This window comes from Hippocampus zosterae, chromosome 9 (genome assembly GCF_025434085.1).
Source record: "Hippocampus zosterae strain Florida chromosome 9, ASM2543408v3, whole genome shotgun sequence".
NCBI lineage: Eukaryota > Metazoa > Chordata > Actinopteri > Syngnathiformes > Syngnathidae > Hippocampus > Hippocampus zosterae.
In genome coordinates this window covers 19,980,557-20,008,332 of record NC_067459.1, presented here as the reverse complement: position 1 = coordinate 20,008,332, position 27,776 = coordinate 19,980,557, and the positions used below count along the sequence as shown (strand labels likewise).

At 45.0% G+C, this 27,776-nt stretch overlaps 1 protein-coding gene across 6 annotated transcripts in view; it reads right to left on the bottom strand.

The window, feature by feature from the left end:
* LOC127607446 (plexin-A1-like) overlaps positions 1-27,776 on the bottom strand; it is a 158,018-nt gene that overhangs the window by 83,605 nt on the left and 46,637 nt on the right. The gene's annotated exons all lie outside the window — the stretch shown is intronic.

Below are 27,776 nucleotides of genomic sequence, written 5' to 3'. Positions count from 1 at the left end.
GGAAACGACTCAACCTTTAAAAGAAATAACACATCAGCCAAGCAAATCAAGTCAAACAAAGCAGTAAATAGAACATGACTCAGGAAGGGTCACACTAATCTGCTAATACTCTATATGTGAAGAAAAGGATCACCGATGGGGAGTGCCTTGCAAGTGTATGCGTCTTTGTGATGCTTGCTGAAGAGTTCACCAAGACCTGAAGAGTAATGGTGCAGAAAGAAGATGGAAGATTGTCTGGCTGGGATGGCTGTGAGCCAAAGTCATCTCAGCAGCAAATGAAAATCACAAAGCAATGGTGAGGGATGGGGAGGCGGTTAATGAGGCGGTGGGGGGGCGGGGGGGGGGGGGGGGGCGACAAGTATCATCTCTCCATTATTGTCAACTCGCTCTGCTATCAGCTCACAATGACAAGAAAGGGGCAGCAGGCAATGACTAGTTTGGAAAAATGATAGAAAGACGACGACAAATAGGCTCACTCCGATATAGACGATAAACAGCGATTAGAAACAAACATACGAGACAGTTATGGCTCAATATGCACAACCCAAATACTATCTGATAGAGACTGACTGTGAATGGGATTACAAAAATCATACACATATACATATATATACACACATATATACACACACACACATACATATATATATATATATATATATATATAGTAGGCGAGGGACACTCTGAACCGGTTGCCAGCCAAACGTACCGCACACAACAAGCATCCGCGCTCACACTCACACGTAGAGACTATTTAGAGTGTTCAATCAGCCACCATGTTTTTGGAAGAGTACCCGGAGAAAACCCACGCAGGCCCGGGCAGAACATGCAAACTGCACACAGCAAGACGGGAGCCGGGATCAAACCCACGACCTCTGCACTGTGAGGTCAACGCTTGTAATCACTGGACCACCAGGCCGCCGTGGTAGATATTGTCACTGAAATTATAAGTGATTGGATAGCGACTGATGGAAGGAAGGCGTCCAGTTCTTATCATGTTTAGTTATTACTCAGTGCCCCATCCCGTCCCAACACCCCAAAAAACGAAAACTGAAAATAGAGAGATTCTCTGCGCCCCACCAAAAAAAAAAAAAAACCAACAGGCAGCCGTCCCATGATTTCCACAAGACAAAGGACCCATAAACCAGAGAGATAAAGCACTGGAGATGAGAGCATACAAGGACGTTATTATCAAGATAATGGAGCAGTAAACAAGGGACGCGTTCTATTCACGGATGGATCGTATCATGAGGAGCACAAACACAACATACGTGAGTAACAAAGCATTTCAATATCATTTTTAGAGAGATTAGAAGGAATGAGAAAAGAGAAACAAAAAAACGCTGGCTGACACATACTGGGGTAGCCGAGGCTTCTCTCATTAGTCGGCCGACCCAAAGATTCCCATCAGCGGCAAAATGACACAGAGTGTTTGCGTCGCAGTTTAGATCCAACAAACCGCTGCTTTGCCTGCTGCTGCTGTTTCGTACAACTCTTCCCTGATATTGCAGTCAAAAGACAAATGCGGAAAGTGAGAAATGTAGGGGGGGTGGGAGGGAGAGTAAAAAAAACAGAAGCAATTGAAGGTAAGCGACCCATGAAAAGAAGCAATAAATTGTTTCAAATCCATTTATTCAGAAGGGACCACGGCCAAAGCTGAAAAATATTGAAAGCAGCAGGAGAACACGATCGCTAAGAAGACTTAAGTACTACCGAGTATATAATCCGTGCAGATGGATACAATGATGGATGGATGGACGGAAGAATGAACCGGATGTCTCGAAAATGACGGTTTGAGTCGATCACAGAAGGAGCAACAGCGCCGGAGATTAAAGACAATCTATTAACCGATCTAACAGACGAGAGCCAAACTGAACTGGGGGGGGGGGGGGGGGGGGCTTAAATATCACCGCGTCAGACTCATCAATCACCAAGCGGCTTTTTATTTTTGCGTGTGTATGAATTTCAAGAGTATTCATGATGTGACCGTGCGTGTTTATCAAGTCCAATCAATACAACGTCCAGGCCAGTGAGAACAAAGCAACCATGCTACTCAGTCATTGTCTCCTCTATATTGCTTAGCTTTCCACTAAATACTTGATGGATGTTTTTACAGAACGATAGAAGCATTTGTCTGCCCCCCCAAATCTTATTTTTATGAAACCCTGAAGGATGAAGACAATCCAATCCAAGGCACAGGTCAAACTTGGCCGTGTTCAGATTTCGAATCCGTTACTCCTGTAATGGTCACTGTGCATGAAGACGGAACTTCAACAACAAGTCGAGTTGGGAACCGCCGCTTTGGCCGATTTTGCCGAGTTTACGCAGACGCGAGGTGGCCGTTTGACCTCTGGATTGTGACCACTTTCCTCATTCCCGCAAAAGCAGCCGATGCCAAGTTTTTATCTTGCCACAAGGCCTGCCTGGCTCCGATAAACACCGGCGATAGCTCGCTAGCGATGGGACGGCTGGGAAAGAAGCGGCTGATAAGACAGTAGCGCATCAATGATGAAAATGACGCCCGTCGGTGGCAGCGGTGACAAGTGACGGAGCGAGCGGAAATGTAACTCGAGACAAGTAGGGAAGAAACCGAGAGGTTCAAGCAGTTAAAAATCGAAACCTCCGTGAATCTAAAACAAGTGAAGAAGAAGTAAGAAAAGGGTGTAAACAAGTATCAGTCAAATTCTCAAAGAGCATAAATTCACGCCGCAGCGTAGAACAACACGGAATGAAAAACGGTCCGGGTGTTGCGGGTCTGTTGAAGATATTCAACGCATTGTTCCCATTTAACCTCTGCATATTGATCAAGGATTGGCTGTGACATCTTAAGGCAGATGTGGGGAACGGCGTTGAACATAAAGCATATTTTGCACACTTGAGGAAGGCCTCACATTCCTGACTTTGATGTGGAGGGCACCCCCACCCCGGGCCCCCGCCCATGCATTCACGTGCGCATGTGTGTGTTTACGGGGTTGTTGCGTAGTGGGGAATTGGAGGTGGCCCCCTAGCAGAACAAAGGCAAGCAGCATGTGGGGGATGCACAGAGAAAGGGAAAGGGTCAGGGCTGGATAGGACCGGCACGCTATGTTAGGAGCCACGAGGAGGATGAAAGTGTGAACGATGGATGGAAACGCTTAAAAGCGGGACCTCATTCACTCACCTTTGCCAAGGTCAAAGCAATATCAGCATGAAAGTTTTCCCGGTTTCACTCCAGCTGGGGTCAATTATATTTTATTTGCTTTTATTTATCCAGAATCAAGCAGAAATATTTGAACAATGCAAAAAAAAAAAAAATCCACAAGCGGGGAGGGAAACAACCAGCAGCACAGTGGAGCTACAGCTTGGGAGTCACTTTAAATGTTCCTCCCAAATGTTGTACAAAACCTATTCATTTATTTATTGATCCAGGTGCGGCTATTTGAAAACAGATTGACAACAGACATATGATATGACATCAAAATTATCCATCCATCCATTTTCTGATCCACTTAATCCTCACAAGGTTCGCGGAGGTGCTGGAGCCTATGCTAGCCATCTTCGGGCAGTAAGCGGGGGGTGGGGGGGTGGGGGGGGGACACCCTGAACCGGTTACCAGCCAATCGCAGGGCACGGAGAGATAAACAACTATACACGCTCACACCCACACCGAGGGACAATTTAGAGTGTTCAATCAGCCTGCCCTGCATGTTTTTTGGAATGTGGGAGGAAAGCAGAGTACCCGAAGAAAACCCACACAGGCCCGGGGGGGAACATGCAAACTCCACACCTCGCCGGAAGTGGACGCGCTAACCACCGGACCACCCACCCCAAAATTAAACGAATTCAAATACACTTCGAAATGTTTGATGAAAACATACTTTTTCTTCTCTGTTTCGCAGATCAAATTGTCAATCGTACGGTGGTTGCCTGCTACCCTGCCAGCGGCCTGACGGTGCTCTCAGGGCGTATTCGGTTGCGGTTCGACTCCCCAAAGGGAGGGAGCGCGCCAAGAAGAGCTCCGGTCATGTTGGCGGGCTGTCTACTCAAACGCACTTCCCTTTAATATCGAAACAGATTCACATTTGAATACACAAAGGAACACAGAGAACATCTGTGCATTATTGATGCTGCGCAATCGTCAAGGTTGTGTTGCGCATGGCTATTAACGCACCCCCAACCCACCCCAACCCCCACCTCTCGCCACACCCAAGGTATCGGCATTGTTTCATTCTTCCTTACCGTTGCCACAGATCTATTCCACAAGGTCATTCCACACAAATCCTAATAAATAAACACGGTGCCGCAATATATCACCGTTTAATAACAGCTCCGTGTCTATCGTCTCGCCGATAAATGAAAGAAATCCGTCATGTCCTATCGCAGGGCGAGCTTTGTCAGACTTGAGCGGAGAAAGACGTTAAAACAAATGCGAGCGCTTTCAACATGAAGCGCTAGAGCAGCCTGCCCTTTTGTCACGTTGCGTGCAGCTAAGGTCAAACACCGGATTGCACCCCTCAATAATTGGAAGGGGGTTTATTTTACGTTTCTGCTGTTTGGTGTGGTTTTACGTCCTCATGGCGGAAAAGACGAGCGCAGATGGCGCATCGCACATGAGTGATCAACCTTAACACATCTTTGGGAGAAATCTGTCGTGGGCGCACGTGCACTTTTTGCAGCATATACGGCCGAGTAGGACGAAATGGGGGTAAAACGTGCATCATATGTGGGTCAGGTGGACCCGCGCAGCCTCGATTTTAACAGCGCCGTGACTGACAAATGATGGAAGAGGTGTGTATTCACATTTAAAAACACACAGACACACTCTGTGGAATGTTAGTGTGAGAGCTATCATAACAGTGCGTGTCTGCGTGAGGTTATTTTAAGGTCTGGCACACATGATCTTGACTCACTCACTCAAACTGTGTGACTAATTATTAACCGAGTTAAGGATACAATGAAACCAACCGATGAGGTTCCAACACAAATCGGATGCTGGTTGATTTCTTGTGGTTTTCAGAAGTATTTATTTCTCGGGAAAAAAAAACAAACTATCACCATCATAAAACCTGTAATGGATTGAAGTTATTTAAGTGTAAAAGCAAGTTAATCATACACAGTAGGTAGCTTACAACTCTAAACGGGAGTCCGTTCTTCTCACATTTGAATTTTTGTAAATTGTCTTCAAAAAATAGTTTTAACAGCCGGGGGGGGGGGGGGGGGGGGGGGCAGGCTTTGATTCTTGCCGAACTGAGCATCATGTGACAGTGCAGCGTTTTTCAAAAAAGGTATGATGAACCGCCGCCTTCACAAACCAGCAGACTCCTCAATCGATCCAAAATCCACCAGGAATCCTCCGAGACATCAAATGCGGAGTTGGCGATGGGCGATGGAGAGTCAAGGAATCAGTTGCCTGAGGCTCCGTAGTTTTCATCTCCGAAAACAAGCGAGAGCTCTCGCATTCCGTACATTACGCTAACAACCCCAAAAAAATGGCAGCGTTGGGCAGTGCACGTGCTACTCGTTGAGTTCCACTTCTCAGTCGCGTCACTCTTGTCAACTTCAAACGGCTTTTCGGTTAGTCCAGCTGCTTTTTTTTTGGATCGTGAAAAAAATGTAACTAGCGCATCGTTTCCGCAGCGTGTCGAACCGAATGACACCGAACCATTCTGCCATTATCAATAATGTTTTTTTATCAAATCGCAGGGTCCGTATCGCATCGGCCTTATGTCTGATATTCTCAACTCCTGTAAGATCACCCTATAGATTCATTCATTCATCTTCCGAGCCGCTTGATCCTCACTAGGGTCGCGGGGGGTGCTGGAGCCTATCCCAGCTGTCTTCGGGCAGTAGGCGGGGGACACCCTGAATCGGTTGCCAGCCAATCGCAGGGCACACAGAAACGAACAACCATATGCACTCACACTCACACCTAGGGACAATTTAGAGCATCCAATCAGCCTGCCACGCATGTTTTTGGAATGTGGGAGGAAACCGGAGCACCCGGAGAAAACCCACGCAGGCCCGGGGAGAACATGCAAACTCCACACAGGGAGGCCGGAGCTGGAATCGAACCCGGTACCTCTGCACTGTGAAGCCAACGTGCTAACCACTGGACTAACGGGCCGCCCCCCTATAGATTTCTGAAGCATATTCTATCCAATAAACATATATAAGGGGCATAGAAGAGGCTTTCGAGGCTGCACTGTACGTTCCCAATTCAAAACCGACACGTCCGGGCGAATAGCCCAGCTGCAAAAACAAAGATCTACCGCCATACTTGGAGGTGTCCGAATGTCTCCACCAGCAGAATCTTGAAGACAAACAAAGCTGCTGCACACCGTGACAGTAATTCTTACACACTCGAGTACACTTTGCTGACACTAATACGCGCACTTTCAAGCCTCTTGCCCTTTAAAAGCACAAATCTTGACAAATGCAACACGGGAGAGTAAAGATGAAACCACTTCATTTGGCAACACAGGTGACAAAACAAGGGAAAGACGTTTAGAGCGCCCTCGTTAACACCGCAGCGGCTACGCTGAGGCAAAGTTCATCACAATTAAGCCGGTGAGGCTAAGTCCAAATGGGTGACTTTTCTGCTTTTTGTCCTTTCTTGTTTACTTGTTCCGCCAACTCAAACTGACAGGCCTTGATATTCACCTGCCAATCTGCGCTGCACTTATTCATGGGCGAGATGATGACCTTTTGCGAGTGGCGCTTGCAAAAGGGCACAAACGCACACAAACACACAGACACTTACACAATTCAAGAATATTAAAAAAGAAACCAAAAATTGGGGGTTACGAGCACATGGATGTTTTTTTTTAATAGCAAGTTCAATGTAGTCATCCATGCTGGATAAAAAATTTGTTAACAAAAAATAAATAAATGTAAGGCGCATAGAATAGGTGCTACAATAGTGACTGCGGTCGTGTTGTGCATCCACGAGATGGAGCTACTCGTATGGGACTGCAACACAATACAGCTTTATTTATACCAAACTTTCACAACCGCAAAAGCTATAACAGAAACACTTTACAGAACATTTAAAATACTACATCCCAGAAATCAGAATATTGATCCATATATAAGGCGCATGGGATTATAATGCCCACTCTCGGCTTTTGAGAAAATCGAATCCACTTAGCTGCACCTTATAGTGCGAAAAATACGGTAATTAATCGCTAAAAACCCCGGTTCTATGTCGACGTGAACTTGGCACTAGACCTGCGGTGTAAATCCAGTCTTAAGTAGCTTGTCATTAGTCGAGCATCGCTCGTGCTCTCTCTCTCTCTCTCTCCCCCTCTTCCTCATTTGTCTCTCAAGTATCACTACGTCTATTTCCCCATCCGTCTTCCCGTTCAAATTAAGTGTCTTTAGTTAGTAGTCGTCTGATAAAGTGTGTACAGCGAGTCGCTGCACACACTGCATGGCGGCGGCATTTCATCTTGCGGCCACCGCTATATCATACTAACTCTCATCTGTGAGGAATAACGCGCGCACATTTTACTTTATCTTGCAAACGGGGGAAGAAATGGCAGCACATTATCGTATACAATAAGATGAGATTGAGCGTCCCAATTGAATGCCTTTTTAGCATCGGTATTCAAATGAGGGAAGACCTTCTGTTACTGGGAGGCGGAGCACAAAGTCCTCATGGAATACCTCGGCTGAAACAACGTTACACATTATCAACATGCGGGATATTGCATGCATGCATTTCTAGGCCATATTTTCTATTGATCCAGCAATGAGAATATGATGATTGTAAAAATTCCCGAGAAAGTCGAGCCAAGCCCGGAAGAAAGACTGAGCTACGCTAACCGGATGCTAGCTTAATCAGACAAAGTAGTCAGGAAAGTGGAAAGTAACAACAAAGACTGGGAAGCATGTTGAATGCGAGGGGCAGATGCTATCGTCGATGGATTGTGTGCGTGGCTAAGAAGGGAGAAGTGGAGCAGGAAAAAAAATAATAAACACCACATATGGGGAGCGCAGCGAGGTGCGTAGGAGCGAGGGTGTTTATGTGGAATGTGTGTGTCTACTATCGGCGTTAGTTAATCGTGCAACAGGATGCTTGTAGCCAATTGGGCGAGCAGCATTACATCAATTAACAACTCGAAGGCATGAAGAACATAAAACAAACAAAAATCCCACAACTGATGGCGCGCCACGTAGCATCACTTGACCCAACCGTTCACTGACTAAATCCTCAATTCTCTGGGATTACACCGACTATGGACCTCATCGTCAGCAGTAATTACCGAGGTAGGTGTGTGCGCATGTGTCTGTGATCCTGTGGGAACGCCGCAGTGATTACATGGCTACTGGTGCCTCTAATAGCATCTTTTAGAGAAAGGCAGGAGGCGATGAGTGATTAGCATCTTTCTTGGGAAGGACTCAAATTTATGATGGAGGAATTTTATAGTCGTTGGAATCTGTGTATGTTTATTGTTTTTTTTCTGGTTGAATGGGTAGCTGCTAATGACACAAGACATTTTTTTTAAAAGCCCCAAATCACCATATTTTCATAAACGGTCACACACTAATCATCCATTTGTAGCAAATAAATACCTCCCATAAATAAACACATCCCAGTCCATATGAGGATATTTGTGCGGCAACTCATTTGAATGCCAAAATCTGAATAGCGGCACCAAGAAAAGCGTGTAAACAGTCTCTCAGACGAAACCAAACGATTCTTAACAAGTGCAAAAGAGTTCTATAAACAGTAGTGTCGAAAAAAATCCCGATTTGAGGCGGGTAATCGATGCCTCGAATTGAAGCAAATCGAATCTTTCCACTTTGAAATATAATGAGATACGTATTGAAATGTCTTTTGTTGTTGAGAGATATCACACAGTATAGATAAGTTCATCCAAATGGATGGAAAACGACCACAATATGGTCATTGCATCATACGGACCACTATACGAATCGACTCGTGATCCCAATCGTTCTACTTTCGAATCAATCCTTTCGCGCCGCGCGTGTCGAAAGACCGGATCAAATCGACTTTTGTGGAGAGATGCACACCCCTGCTACACAGCATTAAACTTAAATAATAATTTGTCAGGAGTGCAAAAAAAAAACAACCCCTCAAGCCCCGATTTTAAAAGAAAATTGTTTTTGATTGAAAAGATATTACCGCATCGAATTGAATCGTTCGGGATGAAATCGGGTTTTATTGGACAGTCGTGTCTTTGACGGAAAGGCCTCATTTACAGTAACCCGTGACGAGTTCATTCATTTTATAAAATAACGAGAAACTCATTGCATGCTACCCTCTCAAGCTCTGCTGTACCACATCGTTTCATAGCATTTTTCTGCATTTACCTAAATAAATAATTCTATTTTGCTTTTAAAGTAACCTTTCATTGTTGATACATTGCAATAACACAGTAATAATACTCCAAAACCGCAAAGCAAAAAGTTGGCCAATAAGATCAGGTGTATGATTTTTTTTTTAATGCAAGAAACAGTAAGAATTTCCAGACAAGAGGAAAACAATTTAGTGAAAACGAATATTTTTTTTTTGCCAAAACTGTATGCGAGTGAGCGTATGTTTCTGTGAAGATGTTTGCATTTGAATGTAACACAAGAGGCAGATGGGAGGACGGCCAAAGCTAAACCTCAACATTGCACGTGCCAAACCACTTTTGGACACCAATGCCTCCCTTTCTGTACCTTCTCTTTACATTTGTTTCACTCCACTTTGCCTTTCACAAGCCAACACTTTCACTTTATTTTTACATTCGTCTTTGTCAATGCCTCAACAACTCATTCAAACCCTTAAATCTTCACGCATTTTGCACTGTTGCCTTTTCTATTGACAGTGCTGTCTTTTTTTTCCGCGTTGCAAGCAAAAAAAAAAGTTTTAATCCTCACTCCGCTTCTACTGAAACCACTAACATTCATGGCAAAAAAAAAGAAAAAGACAGGAAAAAAGGAAAGAGAATGAGTTTTGTGAGTGGGAGAAACAAATTCGACTCTAGGCGTTGGGCACAAAATTGTCACGAGTTGACGATGTTTCACATTAAGAATATAGACGAGCCTGGTGTGTACAAGATGAGATAATTTAATGGAACGGGAACACGCGCGCACACATACACACACGCTCAGAGGCCCAAATAACGTCTGTCTGAAAAGAAATACAGATGGTGTTTAAAATGAGCTTTATGGTGTGGTTTGGAGCAATTTATTGCAGTGGTGGCCTGGCAGTCTGAACATGGAGAGTGTTGAGTCTGCTCGTTGTACACTTTTTTTTTCAAACGTCCCTTCTACGCCAAGATTAACCTCTCCATTCAAATGTGACCTGCATCCCCCCCCACCCCCCTTGGCATTCATCTTGAAATGTCAGAAAATTGGGATGAGTGAGATAATCAAAATGTGCATTCATTTAACTCATTCACTCCCAAAGACGTTTTTTAAACGTCTTTTCAGACTAGGCCCAGAACTGGCTGGTACTGAATGAGTTAAACAAAGAGCGACGGCCCTGACTGCATCGTTATTACTGACACGGAAATTATGAGATTGGGGCTTGATAAGTGTACAATGTATGTGTGTGTATGTGTTATTACCGGTTACTATAGCAGAGAAGGGGAGGCACATTCCTGACATGTGCGCCCTTAAATACAATCCGACTACTATCTGCGAGCTCATCAATGCCACCCTGTCTCTTGTGTTAGCGTACAATTCACGGTGGAGGCACGCACAGCGATCCAGTGTACAACAACGCACGCCATATGTTTCAAGGGTAACGGGCATTAGCATTGGCAATCACCGGAGAGCGAGATTTGGAGGACTGTGTGTATGTGTTGTGTCGGCTTCACACGGACAAGGCGAGTTGTCAGAGGGGCCCGGGGAAGAATTAACTTTGAGTCAAAAACACCATGACCTGTGTCTTAGTGTTGTGTTAAATGGCGATGTGGTTTGTGATTTGTACATCTGGTGGGGTCGGCGCTGTTTGCTGAACACCCGGACCGTATTTGTGCTTCTCTGTCAGGCAGAAGTGTTTTTCTTGGCATGGGGCTGAGTGGAAGGGCCTTCTGCTGAGAGTTGGACAGAAGCGTCCTCATACGATAAGGTTAGAGTTACGGACGCTCCAAATATGGACAGGGAGATTGATAGGGCGGGTGGAAATACGCTGAAATATCTGTTGGGTATTAGTCGAAATGAACTTGGAATGGTGAAGAAAAAAAAAACCCAAACATGAAGAACCTAACATACAATTAGGGAATTTTGCTGAACCGCCATGATGGAAGAAGTTAGCTGCCTTTTGCTTTTTGTGACGGAAGAAACAGGCAAAATGTTTTTTTTTCTCACACAGGTTTCAACTCCTTATTCGTTCAGGCCCAAATTTGGCGGAGGAAAGTCCCTGGCTAGGGTCTGAGGACTTGTTCTTCAAGCTCAAGAATACGAGGGAAAACAAACACAGGGATTGTGGGCCAAAGACGGGAAATAATGATTGGAGCGATGTTGCAACACCTTTCACTGGCTTCATTTCTACACGTGGTTTATTCCGAATAGTCTTACTTTTACATTTTTTACATCTCATTCCTCCCTCGCAACTCATACTGTTTTCCAAGTGTTCTGTAATGGTCCATGGAGACGGAATTGGCAGCAGTCCACTAATACAACAAGCTCGGCTGAATCAAAAGAATTTGAAGGGCAGAAGAGAAAGAAAAAAAAAAGAAAGAGCCGAGAAACATTTCCAAACTGGGGGATAACAGACACACGGCAGAAGACAGACAAAGGTTCTGAGACACCTTCCAATCACCTCCGAGTTACTCAGTCAGCGTTTGCGCCCTACAAGCCCAAATCTTCATCCTACCTTGACGATATTCTGGAGCATTCCACACATCCAACGACCAACTAAAGAATGCAAGGTCATTTTCAACATAAGCTCGTCAAACCCCTTTGTGGCGTAATAATAAAGTGATTTTGAGCACGTGCCAATAACGGTCGCAATGCCGGACGGCAAAACAAGGCTCAACCACCCACAGAACGCTTTAAAAGTAAAATATTAATTCATCCTGATACCCGAACCGCATTCCGCTCTCAACAGACTTGACTTTTCACGAATGCGCCGATCACAGATTGCGGCAATCAGGACTTCATCTGTTAACACAGACGAGAGAATGGCGCGAGAGGCAGTGGGTTGGAAGAATGATTGGATCCTCACCCAGTACGTAAAAAAGAAAAAAAAACATAATCGACAGTGCGCAGGAGAGACCGCTCATTGGTTGATTATCCGAGAAAACAAGCATTAAAAAAAGCTGGTCGCGTGTCCACTTAATCAGGAGGTGTGTCCTTGTCAAGTTTCTGACGCGAGCTGCGTGGACAACAAACAGCTCCCCCTTTTTTTTTTCGTGGGCTGTAAACTCGCCGCGCTACACAAGGACGCATCTCTGATTACCGCACGACTGGACAATATCACCTTGCGTAGCTAAGAGGGTCAGACAGGCCGAGGATTGGGATAAATTTAGGCCAAGGATGTGCAGTGAATACCTGTGACAATCCTCTGCTCTCACTGGGGGTGGCACAAACGCATACACACACACACACACACACATATTCCTGTCATGCCAGAGCAGAAGTGCATGAGCAGCTGGTATGACCAGGTGGTGACAGATGCCCCGCCTCTGATTTGGCCCGTAGCCATGGAAACACAATGGGATCCGACCAATGGCTGCGGTCTCTGGAGAGGAATGCGAATGGGTTTAGGAGACGAATCAAATGATCGCCGCTCGCCAACATTTACCAGAGCCTTGCCAAATTATGACAATAAGAAGCTGTAAGTGGCTTGCTGTATATGTGGGCGCATGATGTCATCCAGAGGCTGGGCAGCAAGCGTGCAATTAGTTTGAGCAAATCTGGCAATGATTGAATCAGCGGGGATCGAGCCTGGAACACCCGCACGTGACTGCTTTCCGAACCTTGATTATGAATCGTCAAGTCAACAGTATTTCTAGAGCACTTTCAAACAGTCATCGCTGCATACAACATGCTGTACATGGAGCGATTTAACATACACAATAAACAGTAAGACAAATCGGTAATAAAGGCGGTAGAAAGCACCAAGCAGTAAAATCAAGAACAAATCTAAGTCATGGTGAGTCGAATGCCAAAGAATACAAGTGAGTTTTGAGGAGGGTTTTGAAGATGGGCAGCGAGGAGGCTTGCCGAATGTTCAGTGGGAGGTCATTCCAGAGAGAATCGTGACCGTCTCCCCGCAAAGAGATTCTTCTCAAAGAGATTCCGCCAAATCAGAGGCGGGGCATCTGTCACCACCTGGTCATACCGAGCCACCGTAACTGCCATGTGAAATTCTGTGTTTGTTTTTTCTTTCGTTTGTTTGTTTTAGCTCCGTGACAGGAGACATTCGCCAAACGGTACAAAAAAAAAAAAAAACGAAATAAGGGAAGAAGGAATGTAGGAGGAGAACATGAACTTTTCATCAAACGGATACATGCAATTTGATTTTATGTCTTCTTTGCAGGAGGCCACACCGATGACTGGGAAATAACTTTTTAATGGCTTCCCGTTTCCTTGACAAGAAGTCCAAAACACAAAAACAGAGGCGAACGCGGGAAATGGGAGCGGTGAACTGGCTTCAGTCATTCGTGTATATGCAACACCAGGGAGGACTTAAAAGAGGGATGCGGAAAGACAAGAAAATAGAAGACAAGGAGGAAACCAGGATAGTCTGAAGAAAAACAATTGTAAAAGTTCCAAATTCAATGAAAGATCACAAAAAGTTACTTTCATTTACCCAAGCACAACCTTCCCCGAAAAAAAAAAGGTTATAGAAATTTAAAGTTGCTATGTATGCCGAAAGTCAAGAATAAAGAATTTTGAGAGGATTATGTCACAAGATCCACCACAATCAATATAGAGGAGAAAAGCCCTCGCGTAAGTGTACTAACGTATGTGTGTGCATGTGTGTGTGTCCCTTACAGGCTCATCACACATGTCCCGATGTTTTATATCGCTTATCGCCTCCATTTCCTTTCCTACCAATTCTCTCATCGTGTCATTGTGCTAAAAAGGACGCACAAGCACGTTTGGCGGACGTCAATATTCCACCCAAAATGCTCAAATCAAGAGAAGGCTCCCAGAGAATCAAATGCGGTGACCTGAATGGAATGTAAAGTTTCCAGACGGGTCAGCTGAGCGGGCTGTTATTGTCACAAGACAGCTTTTTATAGAAGGGCTACTTATTGTGACATTACGCGGCACAGGCACACACGCACGCACTCGCAGACCCACAATCTTCTCTAACCTTGTCACTTCCCATCGCCCACACCGCCCCCCCTCCCCCTCCACTGTTCCACAGGAAGTTTGTACGAACGAGGGAAGTCGTCCACATCGAAGGCTAAAGGAAATCCTTTGTCCTGGATTACTTTCTCTCACACGCACACGGCGAGCTCACACAATGACACAGAGATGCAATCAAAGCAATCAGGCCCACGCAGGTACGCGTTGTAATTAGACACAAACGCGCAAACACATTGATTATTATCATGGTGGACTGACCTGATTTGAAGCCAAACGTACATAACCGTGAGTGTTCATCCAATAATACGACAGCAATTTAGCGTATGTGTTGGCATAGTGTACAGAATGTTCTCTTGTACAATCACCATTTTAAAAAAAATGCTTTGCATGCTACAAAGTGAATGGAAAAATCTTGCGAATATGAACCTGCCGCCGTGGTCACCAAAACAGCGATTTCAAAACAAAGTTGCTTCGATTCGGCCGAAAACAAAAGCAAGACAACGTACTCAATGTGGCATGAATGGCTCTTGAACAGTTTCCCGTTTGCCTGCTTCCTGACTCTTACTCAAACACACACAGGAACCATTCACATATAAACAGACCGGACAGTTGCAAAACACGCACGCACGCAAAAATAGACGCCATTAGGCAGCAGCGTGGATATTCGGCAGGACTTTGGGAAGGATTAAAAATCTCAATTAGACATATATCGTTGGTGTCAAACTCAAGGCCCGGGGGCCAGATCTGGCCCATCACAGGATTTTACATGTCACCTTCAATGATGCTTTCTGAAATTCTCTTCCCACAAAATTTTAAATTCTCATACGGGATAAATAAGAGAGATAATGGAAGCATGTTCTTGTTACAGAATCCTTTGTGATACAGTGCACTCCGCTTAATAGAACACCGGTTAATAGAGTAATCCGCTTAATAGAGCAAAAGGCTCTGGAACGGATTTGCCTAATGCAATTTCCTATAAAGATACTCCGCTTAGTAGAACAGATCTCCGCTTAATAGAACAGGCCGTAAGCAATGAACATTGTAAACTAGTGGTTTTCGAAGTGTAGCTATCGCGAGAAGTGTAGCTATCGCGATACTGTACCACTATCGCGAGAAAACGCGGTAGTTCTAGCCGTATACAGTAACAGGTAGCACGCTCACTCCACACATAGACACACGCACGTCACAATGGCTTCAACTTCATTCAAGAGACGAGGGCTATCACCTGCGGATAAGAAGGACATACTCAGACGATACGATGCATTGCCGGATTCTCAGAAGGTACGCCCGCGGTTTCCAGGACTTCCCTCTTATCCAGCGCATTGAGAGGGAAGTCAACCGCAAAGTTACGGACTCCTGTTTCCAGACAAAAGTAACGACATTTTTCTCGTGATTTGAGATGTTTGACTGAAGTTGATTAAAGTTGTTGTTTTGTTGTTTGATTAAAGATATGGACGTCCACAGTCGAAATATCTCTTCTAACTCGTCAGCAGGGGTTTTTCTGCGTGCATAACTTGGTCGTCGACGTGTCTGAAGGTGTACCTAATAAAGTGTCTCCGGTTAATAGAAACCCCGCTTAGTAGAACAGAAGCGCTTCGGCCCAATGGTGTTCTATTAAGCGGAGTGCACTGTAGTAACTTAAACCATCGTTGAATCAACAGTTATTCTTGACTTCTTTTTGTGGTTTCAGTCATAACAACCCTCCAAGGGAAACGGGAACTAAAATGTGTCCCGCGACAAAAATTAGTTTGACACCCGTGATGTATATTTTTAGAAAACAAAATCACACGTTATGTGCTCTTTGCAATTGAAAAAAAAAACAACAACAACAACAAAACCTAGGGCAATAGTCCAGGGGAGAGGTAACAAGGAGGGAGGTGATTAAATGTAAATATGTCTAATGTTCCTGTGTCTGCCAGGCTCTTAAGATAAATGCCTGATATATGCGGCATCCAAGCGACACATTATTGCAGATACTGAAATGAATTCACTTATTTTGCATTCAATCCCTCTGATCATGTTTGCTCACTGGCCAAGAAACCGCAGCTCGGGAAAGACAGTAAAAATGCTGTTTTTGTTCCGTCATTCTTCATATTTCAACAGACTTTCCCAAACGCATGCACTCTTGCTTACGGTGTCTCTCTTCCTGCACTGTGTCATTTCCTGTAAAACTAAATATCATATTCACATCGACTTCCTCTCTTGTACCTTCCAGGTGTTGTGATGCCAAGTTTGCCAGAGTCGGCCTCTGTATAAATCTCCTGTTTGTGTGCTTGCTCAAATCGCTGTTGGCCAGGGCACAAAAGCTCTCCTGACAATGCCTCTTCCATTCAGAACACAGATGGTACAACCTGTAGGTTTTTTCATGGACTGGAAATGCTTCACTGTCCACCCTAACTGGGCTAAGACACACACACACACGCACACACAGATAGAGGGAGGGCAATAAATTGAATCCAGTACAATACGGCCCCCGCAACGGACGTGGTGGGAGTGATGGCTTATGCCAGAGAAAGTCGCACACCCCAGAGTTCAAATGGAGGTAAAGTGGAACAGCGCACACAAGAAAGGCATGCAATGCTATTTTTCAATTAAATGATGGCGGGTATTGGATGCTTTTGCTATTTGTCTAAGTCGAACCGCTACCTGGGGGAAAAAAAATGATTTATGTAATTGTCATAAAGGAAAGGCTTTTCAACATTGTCAGCGGAGGATTAAGACCATTATTACATTTTTTTTAAAGAGAGGATTTATTGCATAGCAAGGTTGAACTTGTTACCAATGTAATAAATATGCTTCAATATAAAATAAAAACACTACAGGCAAATCCTTGGTACTCCATAACCGTGCCTGCATGCGCTTTTAACCTCACTACCTTTACCTTTCTTTCCAACAGGGGTCTCTTTTTCAGCAGAGTGAGCACTAACGCAAAGCTGGAGTGGATGAGTCCCGACGGGAAAAGCCACTTTCCGGAACATTTTACCCAATTTGCATTGCTTCTGGCTTCATCGTTCTCCCCGAGGAGGGGCAACGTAGTCGCAGTGTATATCTGGATATGAATGTATTTGTCTCATACGGATGTCTACACTAAGGGGAACAACAAAACAATGTGCGTCAGTTAGATCAGCACAAGAAACGGCTGTTTTTATAAATTATGGGCGTCAGATACAGGCACGTGTATTCATCTATTCAGCCATTCAGTCATAAGAGGCTATGACCACAAATATCGTATTTTCCGCACTATAAGGCTCACGTAAAAGCATTCAATTTTCTCAAAATTCAACGGTGCACCTTATAATCCAATGTGCCTTAAATATGGATCAATATTCTGATTTCTTGAACATAGTATTTTAAAGATGACGTTCTGTAAAGCGCTTTGTTAAAGCGCTTTGCAGCGGTTATGAAAGCGCTATACAACTACTGCTGTATTGTATTGTATTCCCTTTAGTGTAGCTCCATCTCGTGGATGCATCTGCCAGTATTGTAGCTTCTATCGATGCGGCTTATAATGTGGTGCACCCTACTGATGAAAACAGATTGAAAACAGGCCATTTACTGAAGGTGTGCCTTATAATCCGAAGCACCTTATACTACGGAAAATACGGTACACACAGGTATTCTTAAAAAAAAAAAAAAGCTATCAACACACAGGGGTCAACACTTTTTTTTAATTCATTTTCAAGACGCCAACTGCATGCCAAGGCAACAGGAGGCACGATAACCATGAGGCCATTTTAGCTAGCTAGCCAAAAGTTTATATAAATTCACTCAAGGATGCAGTTTTCTCCATTGGAGGATACTACAGGAGGATGAAACCGTTAATGACAGCTAAACAGTTTTGTTTGTTGCTTGACCGTAACAAAGTGCTTTGAAGGCATTCATTAAGTTGTTTGAGCGTACTGCAAAGTAACTCACGAGTATTGACAAGTCGCTTAAACATATTGGTAAAATGTAGGCTAATCGCTAAGAACATTATTAACATATAAATGGGCTATGTCGGTGGGACGTACTGCAAAGCTGTTAGAATGTACTGATTGAATATTAAATTTTTGCCTCTATGATGCCACGGGGTATTGACAGGACGAAGCGCACCAACAATGAAAAGCTGTCAATACCCCAGGGCATTATGAGGAAAAAAATGTCATGTTCAATCAATACATTCTAACCGCTTTGCAGTACGTTCCGACCGACAGCCCATTTCACTCCACATTGGAAGCTCCACGTTTCCGTTGATGGAGTTGGTATAAAAATAAAAATGGGTCATAATAATATGTTAACGTTTTTTAATTACTTTTTGCAGCTGCGTGCAAATGCAGTCGGCTGCATGCGAAACAAAAGATGAACCTTCACACAGTGAAACGAAAATAAGGCAAGATTGACTTCCGCAGGGAAAAAATAAATAAATCTCAGAAATAAAAACGTTAATGCTGAGCAGCCTCGATTATAAATGACTAAAACGGATATGCAGAGGATGTGAACTAGCATGTAAATAGTAAACAGGTGAGGTTTCCTCACGTCAGAACCTGCTCCCTGCGGCTTTTGACTCTCTGAGGGACCCAGAATGTTTTTTGAATTGCCACACACAAGGGAGAGAATGACGCAGAGACCAATGCATTAGAGAAATGATGCAACAAGAAGAGCAGCAATCAGTCTGATTAAGTGTGTAATTGTGTGTGTGTGTGTGTGTGTGTGTCGCCATCTCCTACTTTATCCAGTGGACCGCCGAGCTTTGATGCTTAGCTTTGACTGCACTTTCGAGGTTTGACACACGAAATCGCCGGGTTAGGTCAATGCGGGAACACGCACGTGGGATAAAAATAGAGCAGTCTGTCAATCAATCAAGTGCCCGGAGATTGTGGACGGATGACAGTATGTGATCGCACACCATTCCAGAATGTGACATAAAGGGAACACGCAAAACGGTGTCGAGGTTTGAAAGAGAATTTAACGATCAAATTTGTAGTGAGTCTGAGACGAGAGACTTTGTAAATAACTGACCGGGTAAGCTTTACGGGTATTTGGAAGCTGTTATTTGTTGTTTGCCGATACACGGGCTACGTGGAGAACCAAGTGGAACTATTCCAAGTGTATTTGCGGTGTGTGGCCTCAAGACAAAATAAACCACCTTTTCAAATCAATCCACATTACTTTGAACAATAAGTCTCATTTGATCTTTACTCTACAGTCCTCAGGGTCACTAACGATTACAAGCGCACCTCTTTATCAGAAGGTCCAATCGAAAGCTAATTTCCCTTAAAGCCAGCCTCTACACTCTAATCACCTAGAGGAACAAACAAACAACAGCCTGCAGCTCCCGACTGCTACCTTGTCTCAGATTAACTCACCCAAGGCCCATTTCAGCATCCCTTAATAGCTCTGTGCCTACAATATGCTCATTAAACTCGTGTGTATGTTATGTGTGTGTGTGGATGGATGGGGGGGAGGTCAGAGTGATATGCAAAAAAGAAAGAAAGCAGGAAAGAAAGGCCCGATATAACATCAAAATCCGTGATTCCAAATAACAGTGTACAATTCGGTAGAGCTAGATGAGGTGGCTTGGGCATTTGATCCGGATGCCTCCTGAGCGCCTCCCCGGTGAGGTGTTCCGGGCATGCCCCACCGGGAGGAAGACCCAGAACACGCTGGAGAGACTATGTCACCCAGCTTGCCTGGGATCGACTCGGGATCCCCCGGGGAGAGCTGGACGAAGTAGCTAGGGAGAGGGAAGTCTGGGCTTCCCTGCTAAAGCTGTTGCCCCCGCGACCCGGCCCCGGATAAGCGGTAGATGATGGATGGATGGATGGATGGATGAATTCGGAAAATGGGTTGTCAGGGAGACAGACTGATAATGTTTCATGTACCAGTAATTAGAAACTTTAACACACGGAACAAAAGCAAAACAGACGCAGTACTGCGGCTTACAGTAGGTGTGGACCTTTTTCGACTAATGTCCGACTGTAGCAGAACACACGGCACCATATTGCGCCGGGCCCGTAAACTGCCACGTGCCGAGACACACCTTGAATGAACGCGACTAAGCCGCAAAAAACACACACGCGTGTCAGAACTTGAGAAAACTTCTAAGGACCACAAGATGCTACCCTTCCCGAGACGGACTCCCTCCAAGTCATTTCATTGTCAGGGAATTGAATCGATCGCAACCCGCAGTCTGGCACGACCATCGCGTCGGGTCCACGGTGGGCCTGAAACTTGCCATGTCACTGAGAACGCAATGAAAACCGAGGCCAACCACACCGACCCCGTTTTGAACCGACCATATAGCACAGTTAACATCCACAAAGAACTTGAACACGACCGGGACATCATCCGCCTTCAAATGCAGCCTCTAACGGAACTGTAATTAGGATCCGGTTACAGTGTGACACATTAGGATGAGTGTGCCTGCAACAGCGGCCATCGGTGCAAAAAGGACTTTATGTGCCGGCTTCTTTCCGTAACTCGGACACACTTCATTCACAGCGGCAGTCTTGACCCTGGTGCCTCCTCTGCCCTTCACCGCATCACTAAATGCAGCCATTTGGGCTCCCGTAGGGCCCGTGATGGAGCCTCGGTCGCCTCCCGGCCACATTCATACCACTGAGTCTGTAATGAAACTATGGATTTTCCATCAGAGTCCCGACACTAACTGCCCGTTTGCCGTGCATGCGGTCGCCGTCGCACTATTCTGTACTGTATACGCAGCGACGATTTCAACAGTCCTTCTGTAATTGGTTTCACATCCCTCTGCCAGTGGCAATGGTTTGTCAGCTTGATAGCAATAACCATATACCACATATTGATTTGCAGTCAGGTCGGAGACATCTTTTGAAAAGAACAAATGTTTACGGTAAGATCCACACCCACAGGAAAATATCAGTCACCGGTGAATGATATTGACCAGCATATGAATCGTTACCGAAACCTTTACATTTTATCAACTTATAGGGAATATTCTCACGGAGGCGCCCGTATCGTGGCCGTAATTACGAGCGGCAATCAAAGAAGCGCAGAGGGTGAACTGGATTCTGTTCACAAACGCCGCGTTGTGCATGGATGAGCACAATGACGGAGCTCATCTGCGAGCGCACAAACAGCGAGACGGAACGAACATGCCAAGGGACTTAATGAGCGAGTGTGCCGTCTCTGCAGTTTCATCTCCGCGCTGTCTCCTGCTCTCCCCCCCCCCACCAACTCACACACATGCGCACATGGGGCGGTAAACATGACCTACAAGCCCACTTACTTCCCACCCCAGCTGAAACTCGACTCCGAGAACTGTTCCGGGAGTAACTTCAACCCAGTAACGTTTCGGATCAGTCTTCACGTTGCCACGGCGCGCCAATCCCCCCCCCCCCTGCCTGCACCGCAAACATCAATGGTCTTCTCACTCCTTGTTCCTCTTCCTCACTATCTGTATCTATGGCTGCCCTGACGACTGTTGCCATAGCAACCGAGGAGCAGGCCCAACCACAAGGGATTTGCAGGCAACTTGGAGTAAAGATCCCGATGTTATTGGAGGCTTATTAGCGGGTGCGTTCTCGGGGGCGTGACTCGCGTTTGCTGCGTTCGGACACGTTTTGCGCATCTTCTGCACACGACCACGGAGGCGGGTCTCACACGGTGGCGGTGACGCAGTCCTCATCACGGCATACGGACAAATCCAATTGAGCGGCCACGTCGAGAGGCGCACATCCAACGTGGCAGTTACTTAAAGGTGACACGAAATAAGCAACCGGTTTCTTAAATTACAGCAAATATGACAACATTGAGAAAAGAGGAGGCAAAGCCAGCACCTTGATCACTTCCCGTCCCATATTAGATGCGCATATACACACCATCTGTGCTGCTCCTATCCATTCCAAGGTTATCAGTAATCCAATAGGTTTTGCTGAAAGCGGGCATGTTTCCAGAGATGCAGCCAATATCCTGTAAGCGGAAACATCCGGAAGGAATCGCGTCTAAGTGACACAACGTTTGCTCTTTTCCTGCCCATCGATGTGACAGGATGAAAATGTTTCCTGCTAGCCACGGTTATTTCGTTCATTTGTTCCACTCGTTTCTTGCGGGTGCTGATGATAAACGGATGATTGATTGGTGTGAACCGCCGCATTAAAACCCAGTCGAGTACGGTTTGGCAGGAATGAGTCACTTAATAGCACGCGGTGAAACTTTAAAAGTCATGCGCGACCCATCGTCAAAGGTTACGCGCAATCCACTGTCGGCATTGTGAACTATCAAGTCGTTCTAATTCCCAATATTTTCCCCCCCTGACTGAAAACGGAAAGGCAATCAAATTAATTCATTGCGTCCATCATAAAACCTCCATTACCTGCACGGGCAAACCTCAGTAATTCTGCTGTGTTTGTATTCGAAATGAATTTTACAGATGGTGAACAAATAGCACATTTTAATACCAAAAATGCAAATGTGCTTACCGAAATGCAGAGATGAGTAAGAAAATGGTCCGCAAAACAAATATACCTGCGCTGCAGGCACGGTGCTTTCTCAAAATTGGGCACACAGACCCATAAAGGCGCGTATCAAATTTGAAGAAAGTGGGTCTGGTGTTATTTCTAGGCCACTAGTTCGCTGCCAGTGACCCACAAATTGGCAGCACAAGGCTGCTACGGGTGATAACGCATCGTTGAGAGGCCTTGGGCTGAAGCTTGGAGCAATCACACACTGAACATTCGGCTTTGAACCGCCGAGGCGCACGCGGTGTTACAGATGGGTTGCAGATTTAAGAAACGGTGGCCGGATGATTAGCACGGATTCAGTTCGAGACTCACCTTGCAAGTCAAACTCTCTACGCGCGAGTCCATATGACGTGTTATCGCATCGGTGCGCGTATGGCAGGCTTGTTCTCATGTTGCCTCCCCGTTTGTCCCATTGTGTGCGCCTATGTACTTGCCGTCATTAATGAGAGTTGCGCGCGCTTGTGTAGCCTCTCCCTCGGGACGCCGTTTGCAGTGCTTTAATTAGCTTAATCCACCGGCAGCACACGGATGGGGGAGCTGTGAATGAGAGGGGGTTTTGATGATCGTTGGAAGACGAGGTGACTGAGGATACGGCGGAGGAGAATCTCTCTCCTTCCACCATTTGTTTCTCCCTGAACACAATGCGCACACAAAGCAAGCCTCGGTCTTGGCAGCGTCAGAAGTTGGCCGGGCCATTGTGAAACCTGCGGGGAGGTGGAAACTGTTTCTGAAATGACCACATGTGCTGCAGGAGGCCAGCTCAACCATTTCCAGGGAGACTTTTGCATTCATAGCGAAGCCAACCTAAACGACCAATTAAATATAATAGCGAGGGCTCGATCGGTGGTCGCCAATTTAGGGTGACAAACAATTAATGCTATGGAGAATACATGGAGAAAGCTATGAATGTGGAAAAGGAGGAGAAAGACGCTCTCAAAGCTGTAACGTAAGGTGGACACACGCAAAAAAAAAAATTGAATTTTTTTTTCTAATTTTTCTAAAAATTATTTTTTTTTTTAGAAAAATGGTAAGAAAGATGATGCAAAAATATTATTCAATGGGAAAAGATACCAGCTTTCCACAGGGTAAAGTGTGCGGCGGCAAGAAAGTAGACATGCATGTCGATGAATCAAAGAGGTAAACAGGTTCTGGGTCAGACATGAGAAGTGAGGAGGGGCGGCAAAAGCAGAAGAGATGAAAGATCACAAGTTTTGAGCCGATAAATCAAATGAATTGAAATGTGAATGGAGTTGTTTTTTTTAATGATGCAATAATTTAATACTTCTCGCAATGAGGACCAAAAAGGAATAAGAAATGAAAAAAAAACCCCAACCCTCTGCATGACATTGCCTGAGCCATTTTTAATTACTAACAGCTTAATGGGTGAAAATCACAGCCCCACAAAGTCAACACAAGGCACAAATAATACCATGATCTTTTTTTTTTTTCACCCCCCCTCGGTCCACTAATGCTTTCATAAAGCCTTAAGCTGGTGGAAATAATTAGTCGACTTTTAGTTCCAGGACCTCAAAATCTGTGACACAAGGCTACACCAATAGTTGCCCTTTACTATATTTCAGACTGTCAAAAAGTAGACAGACAAACACAAATGTCTTCCTGGCTGAGCTTGGAACAAAAGCTTGACGTAACAAACTGGCATTCTGGAAAACACACGGGGCTCTCATATTTTACATCGCCTCCTGTCCTTTAAATCATTCGTCGTAGCTCTGCAGTAATGCACTACACCAAGCTGGAGAACCGTTTTTGGCACAAACATACTCCATCTCTGGAAGCCGCTACCTTGATTGAGATAATAAGCAAGTCGTCCAGTCAAGGCTGTTTTTTCTGGGTGCAAATTTTGGGGTAAACTATTTATTTCCCAGTGTGGCCAGCAAAGGAGACGAGAAGGGAGTTTTGGGTGTGAGCAAATATTTGGAGCTTTGAGCACGTGTGGTTCGAGGACGAGGTCTTCCGTCTAAAATGCGCAGAAGAATGTGAGGCTGGACTTTTATGTCGGAGGGAGAAGTGGTGGAATTATAGTTATTGTGGAGTCGTGTGTGTGCTATGCGGTCGGTTTAAGGCTATATATTCGCTGTTGGAGGTGTGAGTGTGGGTAGGTGGGTGGGTGGGTGGGTGGGGGTTAATGAGTTAAACAGCATGAGACTCAAATTTGACGCGGAGGAATGATGAATGTGTTACCTCATGGGTAATATCCTTTGCACACGCACTGTAACCGCTCTGACCACTGTGGCCTAAACTTGTCCCCAAATCATGTCATCCACATGTCGCCACAGTTTAACATTCCAAAAGCAAATCCCACCCCACCATGTCATTTGAAGCCTTAATTTCATACAGAAAATACTTGCTGGCGCGGTATACTGAATGTATACAAATGCGCATGTATTCCTGAAGGATCGTAATCATCTTGACAACTCTACCCCGGAAGATCTCATCAAAATGATCTCCTGTAAATCTATTAGCCTGGCACTGGCTAATCTGAAAAGCCTGCTTCTGTTGCGGCCCTAATAGTGTCTGCCTGTTTGCAATCCTCGCACTAGATGAACTCATTCAATAGCGACATATTTACTGTCATTTACACTCCAAATTTGGTGGAACCGAGAGCAGGAAGCTGTGAGCAAGCGCCGAAAAAGTCTTGGGATCTCCTCTATCCTACCTCGATGCAAATGTCCCACTAAAACCTTGCCCTGATTGCGCAAAGAAGTTTTGTGTGTGGTAGTTAAAGCGCCGATGGAGGGTGAGCGGCCAAGGTAGATTCTCTGAAGCCAAAGCATACATGGTGAGCTGCTGGGTTTAATTGCAAGGAAATAAGTGTGCTAGAACATTGTGGCGGTAGAGGGAGAGAGAGGGAGAGAGAGAAAGAGAGAGTCGGCCAAATGTAATCTCGGCCCACTGTGCTACTTGCGCATGACCCTCTGGACACTGCTCGCGTCCAACTTTCCCACTGTGAATCTTTTGTGCGGTACTGGGGGAACATATTGTCTGGACGTGTCATGGTTATATTTGTAGTATGGAATGGCAAATAAGAGATACTGCATCGCCATCTCTCACCGTAACGGTACTGATATGCGCTAGGTGCCGGCGCTGTCGCCGTCTCATCTCAAGTATATTCGCGGCTGCACATCTGATTAGAAAATAGGCTTTTTTTTTAAACGCTGGAGAACGCATGGGGTCAAATTTGGCCCCTACAAATTCTGCTACTCAAAAGCTACCCTTAAATGCCAAAGGGTGAAATTTGGCCCTAATCCTAAATTTGGATTAAAGCATTGAATATTTGAATGAACATATATTTTGGTGTTCAGTGAACATATAGTCATTTAAGTCATTCAGTACCAGCCAATTCTAGACCCAGTCTGAAAAGACGTTTAAAGACGTCTTTGGGAGTGAATGGGTAAATGGATAATTCATCATTTTCCAAAGAAGAAAATGGTTCTTGGGTTCTCCAGAGTTAAATATGATGTGAATCTCAGTGATCTGCTCCACGTTTCTGTTGAGACACCAGATCGGAATGACAAGTGAAAACCTGTTTTGATGATGTCCAGTTTTTAATAATGAGCTGCTCGCGGATGCCACGTTCTGACAGTCGAGAATGAAAATATTATCAAAGAAGAGCAATGTCTGATGGCCATGACCTAGAAACATGCTGTCCAGGTCCTTGCTGGGATCACGCGAGTAGCCCAGCCTGGGTATCCACTCATCTGCTCTTCCTTTCAAATTGGATTCTAGCCTGACACATTTATTATTCATCTCCTCTTTTCCAAAAGGTTTTTCTCCGGCTCCTTCTCGCGTGGTCTCTTCATTGTGCCTCATTAACCCTTGAAAGTGGTGAATTACGGCTGGCATTCAAAAGTAGCGAACGGGCACATCGAGCAGAAGCGAGTAAAAGTGCAATAACAATGTTTCAGGGAATGAACCCCCCCCCCCACCCCCCGCCCCATCAATGACACATAGACGTGTGCTCTGAAAGGGGTCGCCCGAGTGGACTGGAGGAACTGGTAAAATGGATGTCGATGACTTTTGGTAGCGACGTGAGAAATTTGATAAGGGGACAATTAACTCGCAGCAATTAAGGGAGCCCCCTCAAAGCAAGCGATGTTCATTTTGAAACATAGAACGTCATAGATGATGAGAAGTCGGTAAGATAAAAGGTAAGCGTTCGTGAAAGCGCTTTAATGAGACTGTGGGGGAGTGGGGTGAATGGCTATCATAGTAGATGATGTGGAATTAAATCTGAAGAGCCTTTCATAATCTCTACACTTACAGCAAAAGTGTTACACCTAATTATCAATAATGTGTTCAAGGTTAGGGTATCTGATATGTACAGTATATGTAGGTTTTACTTACATCTACGGCATTTAAGTATGCATGTGTGGAAACCTCTGCCGTTAATTGGAGAAAAGGATTATGGGGCCAGGCTATCACTACACGGCACCTCCACGCATACAGAACGCTCAACCATTATCAAGAGAGGAATCGGAATCATTGATTACGAGTGGAGCGAGCGGAAAGAGAATATGTGAGCAGCAGATGAAACAGAAAATGAGAGAGCCCAAGCAGGCCGAGAGAGACAATGTTCAGAAGCGGTGTTATTAATTCATAACCGTGGTTACACAAAGGCAATTTCGATGAGAATGGGATTGCCTTTGAGTCACGCATAAGCTTGCGGTAGTAAACCATTGATATTTGTGTCACACACATAAAAACAGTTGGAGAACCTCAAGCCTCACCGTATTAGTCAGTGCATGAATAAATTGCTGAAAATACAAATTAAATAAATGGGGGAAGTGCGCTGTTTAACTCCAACCAGCAGGGGCGCTGTCGATTTAGTCTCAGGAGTACAACAAGGTGGAGAAAAAAGGCAAATTACCGTGTTGTGACGAAAGTTTTTATTTCCTTTTTTTTTCTTCAAAATGGTACCCTTCTGCCTTTCAGAAAGACTACAAAACAATTCAAGAAATAAAACTGTCGCAGTCAGTCACAATAAAATGCTCTTTGTCTATCACAGACCAGAACAAATTAAGA